This window comes from Passer domesticus, chromosome 12 (assembly GCF_036417665.1).
Source record: "Passer domesticus isolate bPasDom1 chromosome 12, bPasDom1.hap1, whole genome shotgun sequence".
Lineage (NCBI taxonomy): Eukaryota > Metazoa > Chordata > Aves > Passeriformes > Passeridae > Passer > Passer domesticus.
Window position 1 is genome coordinate 16,626,564 of NC_087485.1, and position 8,225 is coordinate 16,634,788.

The window sequence follows — 8,225 nt, forward strand, 5'->3', positions numbered from 1 at the left end:
GGTGCTCTGCAAAGGGTAAAAGCCAAGCAAACTTTAGTAATTGTACTGTATCCAATTGCTTTTTCTTCCACGTCAGATGGAATGCTGGTTCAGACAATATTTGCTTGAAGTAGGGAGAGTTTAAGCTACTCTCTTTAATTGTCTCAAGTCTTTAATTATGTTGTGTGTTAGTGGTACTCATTTGGGATTTGTATTTTGTCTGTTATATTTTATTAGTATGGTTATTATTTGTGTTGATGCTATGCTGAAATCTCTTTTTTTTAAATGTCTCTAATCTCTGCTCAATTGGTAAAATTTGGTATGTCTCTTAAAGGATTTTTGCATTATTATTTGAGATGACTCTTGGAAAATGATGAAATAAGACTAATTGTTTGTATTCTGTGGGTTTGTGTCCTGTAAAGATGTTCTTTTTTTCAGGCTGTGAGGCTGTATTCAGTGCATTCTGTGTTGTTTAAAAGCAGCAGCCTTTCTCTAACATGCACACAGAGTACTAGCTAATTGAAATAGAAAAAAATAAATAACCTACTAAACACATCCAAAGCACCAACATTTCTTTGGTAATCAGTGCTTGAAAAAAATCTGGTTTGAATTTTTTGTAAAAGCTAACTTTTTTTTTAATCTCCCGAATAAGGACATTTATTGCTCATTTGTTTATAAACAAAATTATTCACATCACTGTAAATAACTTCTGAAATGTTGTTCCCTCCACTGTGTTAATCTTTAATATAGCATAATAATGAGTGGGATGTGCAACTTCTGCTTATCTGCTCTATTTTGGACAATGCCAGTGGCTCATGTTTATTAAGAAAGTTGGCAGTGAAACTGAATCTCTGGTTTCCCCCTGGTAGATAAACTCTGTCTGAGCTAACATTCATGAGGATCTTGGAAGGCTCATTTAAATACAGTGCCTAAGGCTATGCATTTTTTTTGCTGGATTGCAGAACAGCACATAAAGCTTTTGCTTTTCTGATGTTCTTTTGGAGCTGAAGCTTATGTATTACAAAGTCTGGCCAGGGTTTTGTAGGAAGTACCAAGGGTCTATGTCTGAGCTGAGTGTTCAGGTATCTGCACATTATCCTCATTGCAAGGAAGGCTTTTTTTTGGAGGGGAAGACTTAAAGCAAAAGATAAGTTCCATCTTGCCAGTATATTTGTATTTCTATTGCCAGATTTTAGGGAAACTGAGTCAGCATTTTGCTTCCTTTGTCTGGGACCATGGATCTCAGCCATTCACAAATGCAGTGTGTCTTCTTCAGGCCCTAATAACCTATGGAATTTCTTCACTTAATCCAAACATTTATTTTAACTGACAACTCTGCCTGGTTGTCCAAATAAGATCTTTTTCAATCTAACAGCCTAATCTGAACCTTTCCTGCAGTTAAAAGAAATATCAGAAATATTTTCCAGCTCTTTAGGCAGTAGTCATTACTTCATATCATACTTACACTCTATTTCAGAAGTGCTGAGAATATCTGAATATGTTTGGATACCTTAAATAGAAAAGTTGAAAAATAAATGAATAAGTCAGGTATTTACCTATTTCTGTCATCAGTGCCATCAGTAGTTAGTGATGTATGTGTTGCTATGCTTTTCTAGCTGTCATTTAAGTACTGCATGCATCAAAACAAAGTAGCCCATAAAAATGGCATTTTTCATCATTGGAGGAAATTTGGAAAGGGTCAAAGCTTCCTGGAATATTCATGAGGTGGAGGTGCTTTTCAATAAATATACCATGTCATATTTCATAAAAATAACTTTTGATTCTGTCTCACAGGTGCCTCTACCGTTTCCTACGTCTCTGGATGTAGTGAGGGGTTTTGTCCAAAAAACTTTGTGGGTCTCGTATATGTTGAACTACATCAGAGGAAGACACCTTCCCTTTTGGAAACCTAAATTATATTTGTCACCCTTGAGCCAAGAATGACATAAGAACAGACGAGCGATCCAAAGCAAGAGGAGAAAAGAAGGGATTCTTACAAAAGATTATTTAGTTTTTATAGACCAATACGTTACATTCTACTTGATTGGCTAGTTAATAAAAAACATCATTCTCACACACTGTCCTTGAGAAGAACAGGAAAACAAGGTGGAAAACCACCACCTACAGATTGTTTATACAAACGAGTTATCACATTCTTACAACTCCCTAAAAATTCTCACAAGCCGCTGTGAGAAACGATTGCCGTTTCTCTCTCCTGACTGGCTGGCATCCACAGATATTATTTTAAAAAGAAAAATAAATTTACAGCCATTTTGCAAGGATTATAAAACCCAAAACAACAGGTAAAAACCCAAATGAACAAATGAGCCAAGAAAATGCAGGAAGTTCCAGTTCTGAACTGTGATCTCATAAAGAGTGACAGGGTGGGGTGTGAGGGTTTGGTGCTGCACTGGCTCTTTTCCAAGCTCCTGGTCCATGGAGTGGAAAGTTTGGCTTAGGGAAGAGGGCTCCTAGTTCCCCATGAGCCCCTCTGCAGCCTGAAGGAGGATAACTCGGCACATAGGGACTGAAGTAGCCACTAGTCTCAACAGAATTCCTCCTTCAGTCAAGCTCCAGCTATCCAACGGCAAGTGAAACGACTAAATATTAATCTACTGTGGGTCTGAGTGGTCTGTGAGAAGCTGAGCTCCTCAGCAAGCAGCCCTTGCTGAAAGCAGGAGCACAGTCCTTTTGAGCAGGGCTCCTGTTTTTCTTTCAGAGCTCTGCTGAAGAAGAAGACACGGAGTCTTTCTTTCCTGCACAATAGCCAAGTGGTAAGAATGCTTGCCCTGTAAAAGGCAAGCACGGATTCAATTCCCTCTTGTCTGAACTTCAAACCTAACCTTTTATCTTCCAGATGAGTACCCAAAACACAAGGCTTGCAAGAAATAAGGCTACTCAGGAGGTGGGGAATGTTGCTGTTCTCTCAGAGCAGTACCTTTGTGCAGGAAAAAAGCTCAAACCTCACAAGGTCAGAAAGGATGGATAACTTGGCAGTTCAGTGTTCAAGGTGCTCGTTACATTTGGTCCCTGCTCCAAGGCCTGTTTCTCCTTTCTGTTTTTGAATGCAATTCCTGTAGAATATAAAATTCAGTTTTATTTTCTATAGAGGAGGCAGGTAAGTACAGACTTACTTATAAATGAGTATTTTAACTGTGAGGAGAAGGAACTCGCCAGCCCTCCAGCCAGGGATCACACTTAGGCTAAATAGGCTCATAATTAAACTAAGCTATGCTAAAAAATGAAGCTCCTGGCTTGGACAACAGCAGCCAGCTTTTCAAGGAAAAAGACACTGGTTAGAAGCAATTTCCAGTCAGGGAATCATAGGCAAGCTGAAAAAAGAAACAACTCCTGAGGAAAGAATATATATGGAGTAGCACCTAGACTGGGTCTCAACTAAGTTTAAGTGTCAGGCTTGTCAAGAGTGATGTAATTTCGGGCCTTATCCAGGGGGGACTAAAAAGCTTCAAGGTCAAACAGTAAGATCCCTCTGCAGTTCAGGTTTCTGGGGTTTAAGTGACAGATTTCTAGACAGCAATTTTAGAGCCAATTATTGTTTATCTTTTCATACTTAACACTCTTTTTAGGAAAATCACAACTGTCATGGAAGCACTTTAACCATAAGCCTGGTGAAACCCCTGAGTCTGAGGGTCAGTGAGAGCTGAACTGAATTTCTGCTTCTGCCCTCATACAGAGCTTGACTGAATGTTAGCTCAAGGAGCAGAACAGTTTTTGGAAGCCATGAAAAAATCCCATGGACAATTTATGACCAGTTGCCTCATTGCCTGCTGGGTTAAGGTGCTGCAGCTCGCCAAAGTCTGTGGCGTGATGCCAGCTTGTGTCCACAGCCCGTGTCACTCAGAATTCAGCTGCATCTTTTTTAAGTGCAAAATGTCATTAGTTGTACCAGAAGCTGACATGAAGTAGCATTTCCACCTAATTGTCCTATCCTTTTACTGACAGCTTGCTGTTGCCCTTCTGAAACCTTGTCACTTGGAATTTTGCTGAAAAAGTGCATTTGGTACCATTTTGAACCAGCCTTTCCCTTAAAAATTATTGTTTGAAGAGTGAAGGAGGTGGATCAGGTATTCTGTCCTTCATATATAAAAAATATAAGCCTTTGCCATAAAGTTATCATGATTCTTTGTCTCCCTCCATTGTATTTTCTTCCATCAAAATTTTTATCTGCTTCTTTCCTAGAATCACTGAAATTTTTGAATATGGCAGACTCTCATACCACCCATTCAGCTGCTACCAACTTCTCTCATATAGAAAGCTGGCAACACAAGTAATTTCCCTCTGGTTTTGGTCAATAAAAATGTTATTGAACTATGTTTGCAAACCCCAGGAGTGTGTTACTGTTGGTAGATTCAGTATTGTATACCCAGGTAGCTATTGAGACAAACCAAGGAGTACTTCCAGATAGCTCCAAACAATTAGAGAAATACAAGATTAAAATAACGATATTAAATTTTGGTTTTCAAAAAGCTGATGGAGGCTATAAGCCTACTTCATACACAAAGAACATGTGTGGTGCCTTATGAGTCTGGAAGGGAAAAACACTGAAAAATCATAGAACTGAGCCCAGCACATTAGCTGATTTGGATAATGAAGGAGGAGTTTTTTACTACTTCTTGGTTTTCTCTACTACTTGGTTTTCTTACTAGTTCTAGATTTTCTTTGAGACTTACTAAAATTCTACCCTCTCAAATTTTTGTATTCCAAACCCATGAGATAGACACCAAGACATGGCTGATGATTATAAATATACTCAAATCCATTGGAAGAAGAAGAAAATTCATCTGTCTGTTTTGCATGGTAAAAGCCAAAGGTATAAGGGGTAAAGTTCTGAGAAGAAAAGCTGGAAAGCCTGAATGTTAGGTACAGTTAAATGAGATTACAGCAGCCAAAAAGGAAACTATTTTTACATATATATGTTGCAACTCCACTGCACAAAGTAGAGAGAAAAACTTTAGACAATTATCTTTTAATTTTTTAAAAGGTGTGTGTGGGGCACAAACTTTAGTAGAAAATAAAAACTTACAGGAGGGCCAAAAGAAAATTAGAAGGTATTTATCACTATGTTGGAAAAGGGGAAAAAATAGCTAGAACCTCAATAGTGAAGATATGTGATGAACAAAGAGAGTATTAACTGATGGATGAAGAGAGCAGGACACCATTTTTTGTTATTTTTTGTTGTCAAGAATATTTGCTAAGGCACAGGATACTGCCAGAACATAGCAGATGGGAAGGAGACGCTGAAAATGCTAAAAGTAATAAAAAGAAAATAAAAAATTGTGAAAAGGTTACTATTTAATACAAAATAGCAAGTATCAATAGCTCTGTTAAATTAGAGAACAGCACAGTAATTGATAAGGAAAGGAATTCCTAGATTTAATCCTGAAGGCATGGGGTCCTGCAAATGACACTGGAACAAAGGCTGAGGCATTAGAGATCTGGAAAGCTTGAGAAGCAGGAGATGGAGACTTTACTGCATTGCAGTGCAGGACACACAATTGTGGGAAGAATAAAGATGTGGCTGGACAAAAGTCACTTGATTCAGTGTCACAGAACTTAAGAGAACATGAATTGAAACTGAAGAAAGGCTGTGCCCAATGGGAATTACCAGAGAATTCTGTAAAGGACAGAGAACTGAGGAAAGAGGAGTATAAATAAAGCAATATTATCTCATTTCTGCTGGCCCACTCCCATCCTGCTGGTCCCAGGACTGATGCAATTGAACTCCTTTGGGTGGGTGCATTACCCACATGGAACTGCCTTTACAATTTTCACAGCAGCATTTTTCACCTACTAATATGCTTTACCTTGTGACTTATTAATATAATATCAGCCTGTTGAGAGAGAGGATTTCTGGCTTTACTTCCTTACATCAGCCTTGCAAATGCTCCTTTTCTCAGCCCTCCAGTCTGAGCCCCTCTTGCAAATATGGGTGTTAAAATTCTGTGTGAATCCTAGCGAAGTCTCTTCTTAGGTGGAAGTTGACTGGAGAGAGCAACACAACAGAGGTGAAATATCTGAGATTCTGCATCTTGCATGCAAACTGGGAGTGGTGGGATCACATTTTTACTATGGCAGAGTGTTTTCCTTCATATTATTCTATTATTCTGTGATATTAGAATACTACACAGTTATCTTAAATATGTGAAATGTTTACATCACTATTTTTCTCAGCATACCTTTATTCTTAATTATATTTATATTTTTAAGGCTTTGATAGCTTTATAATTGCATATTCTCTTCTGTCAGATAAAGAATCTCAGCTCCTCTAGGAGTCTGTTATTACTGTTGTTTTTATAGCTTTGCTCCAGTTAGGAGAATGATTTAATATTAAACATTAAAGTATTCCCTTTTTGTCTCTCAGAGATAGGCATTTTAATCCTCTGTAAGAGGCATCATGTGTCTGTCTGCTGAGCACCTGCACCAGCAGACAGGGAGGTGACAAGTTAGAATTTGGGACCCAGGGTGGCATTAGTCAAAGCTGTACATGTGGAAAAATGCTGCTTCTTTCCCCAGGGTTCATCTGCAGCAGGCAGCAAATTCTGCAGGCAACAAAGAAATGTCTGGGCAGAATGTACAGTTAGCACAGGCAGCGTAAACCTGAGCTGCAGGTTTGGGCAGCCTGGCCTGAGAAGACTTAGTTTGAGACAGTTTGTCCCAGTTTGTCCCAGTTTGTCACGTGCCCGGCCCTCGGGGCACCCTGACCATGGGGAAGCGATGCCAGGTGATGGTGACAGTGGCAGCAAAGGGTGACACTTTGCTCATGGAGCAGCACAGCCCCACCCTGCCACCCAGGGACCAGCAGAGCTGGGAAGCTGCTGCTTCCAGGGCCACTGGGTGCTGGCAGGAATGAGAATTCTGCCTCCCCAGAGGATCCTGGCTGGGAATGAGTGGGGAAAAGAGAACAGCTTTCTGAAGGATCCTGACACCTAGAGCCATAACTTATTTTTTAATTTTCTTAAATGTTTGAAGACCTGATGCTAGAACACAGTGTCTTGTATATATATTTGCAAATTCATACATTTCCTCAAAAAAATCACAAAAAAAGCCAAAAACAAGGCAATGAAGAGAAGAATTTAAAAATACTCCTTTTCACAATAATGTTGGCACTTCAATTTTGGAAGTGCCCTTCTGACGCTATCCACAAGAACTGTCCCATGTGGAAAAGAGTCAAACTCTACCATGCAGAGGCACAGGGCCTGATTGTTCCCCAATCTGGCCCTCACCATACCCTGTTAATGGTATAGTCCATTTGTTTGGTACTTGTATCAAGTCAAATGCTAGAAATCCTATTAAATTCAGTAAATTGAATTAATTCAGTACCTATATTTTACAGTGGTAAATATTTACATAATATTATTACATGACTTGTTTACAACAAGTTTGTCTTTCTACGATCATTTGGAACAAGAAAGATCCTTCTGCAATGTATATAGCTATAGGTAATTGAGTTTTAAATTCTTTTAGCAGCTTTTTCTAGTTTGGCCCAGAATCATCCTAAGAATCAGCTTTAACAGTGATGTGATACAAAGTTTTGTAAAAGTCACCTTTAAGATAAGCCATACATATTTATTTATTTAAGCCTTTTCTCATTGATCAGCCTTCCCAAGGCCTCAGTCCTGAATGCCCTTTCTGTTTGTCAATATGTTTTTTTTTAAACCAGGCACCACAATAAGGTTTTTCTGACACTGCTTGAGAGAGCACTGATTCTGGAAAAGCAGTAAAGCAATATTGCCTCCTTTCTCTGAATTCTTACAATAAAATATATGCAGTTGAAAGCAGTAAAAAAAAAAAATCTTTAGAATATTCTACAAGGTGCCATATCTAAAACTTTTCTATATTTTAAGCTGATTTGCATCTTTAATAGATCTCATCTATTTCACCTAAGTGCAATCCTTATATCTACCTTATATGTATAATCTTGACATCCAAATAGCTATAGCAGTGAAAATGAACTCTAAGAACAATCAAGATTTTGTTTGGTGATAGAATTTTGCTAAAGAATGGCAAGAATTTTTCCCTTCTCCAAAGTCTATCCATTCTTCTGTGGCACAGTGTGTGCCTCCCTCTCTCCCTCTGCTCTAATTCTGATTCCATCAAAAATCAGAATCCTGTGACTGATGTTCAAAATGAGCTGAGGTGATATTGAGGTTTTGAACTTTATCTGAGCATGTCACTCACTTGAAGGCATTCCAGACCTCAAATGGCTCAGTGCCATTCTTCAGAAA

The 8,225-nt window shown here is 38.7% G+C and overlaps 1 long non-coding RNA gene across 2 annotated transcripts; it reads left to right on the top strand.

Moving 5' to 3' along the window:
• Positions 1-2,390: 2,390 nt before the first annotated feature.
• LOC135279690 (uncharacterized) lies at positions 2,391-4,506 on the top strand. Of its 2 annotated transcripts, XR_010346914.1 has the most exons (4): positions 2,391-2,753; positions 2,837-2,950; positions 3,943-4,064; positions 4,180-4,506. It is a non-coding gene; the product is annotated as an uncharacterized LOC135279690 (long non-coding RNA). The 2 variants fall into 2 exon arrangements; XR_010346915.1 differs by lacking the exon at positions 3,943-4,064.
• Positions 4,507-8,225: the final 3,719 nt, after the last annotated feature.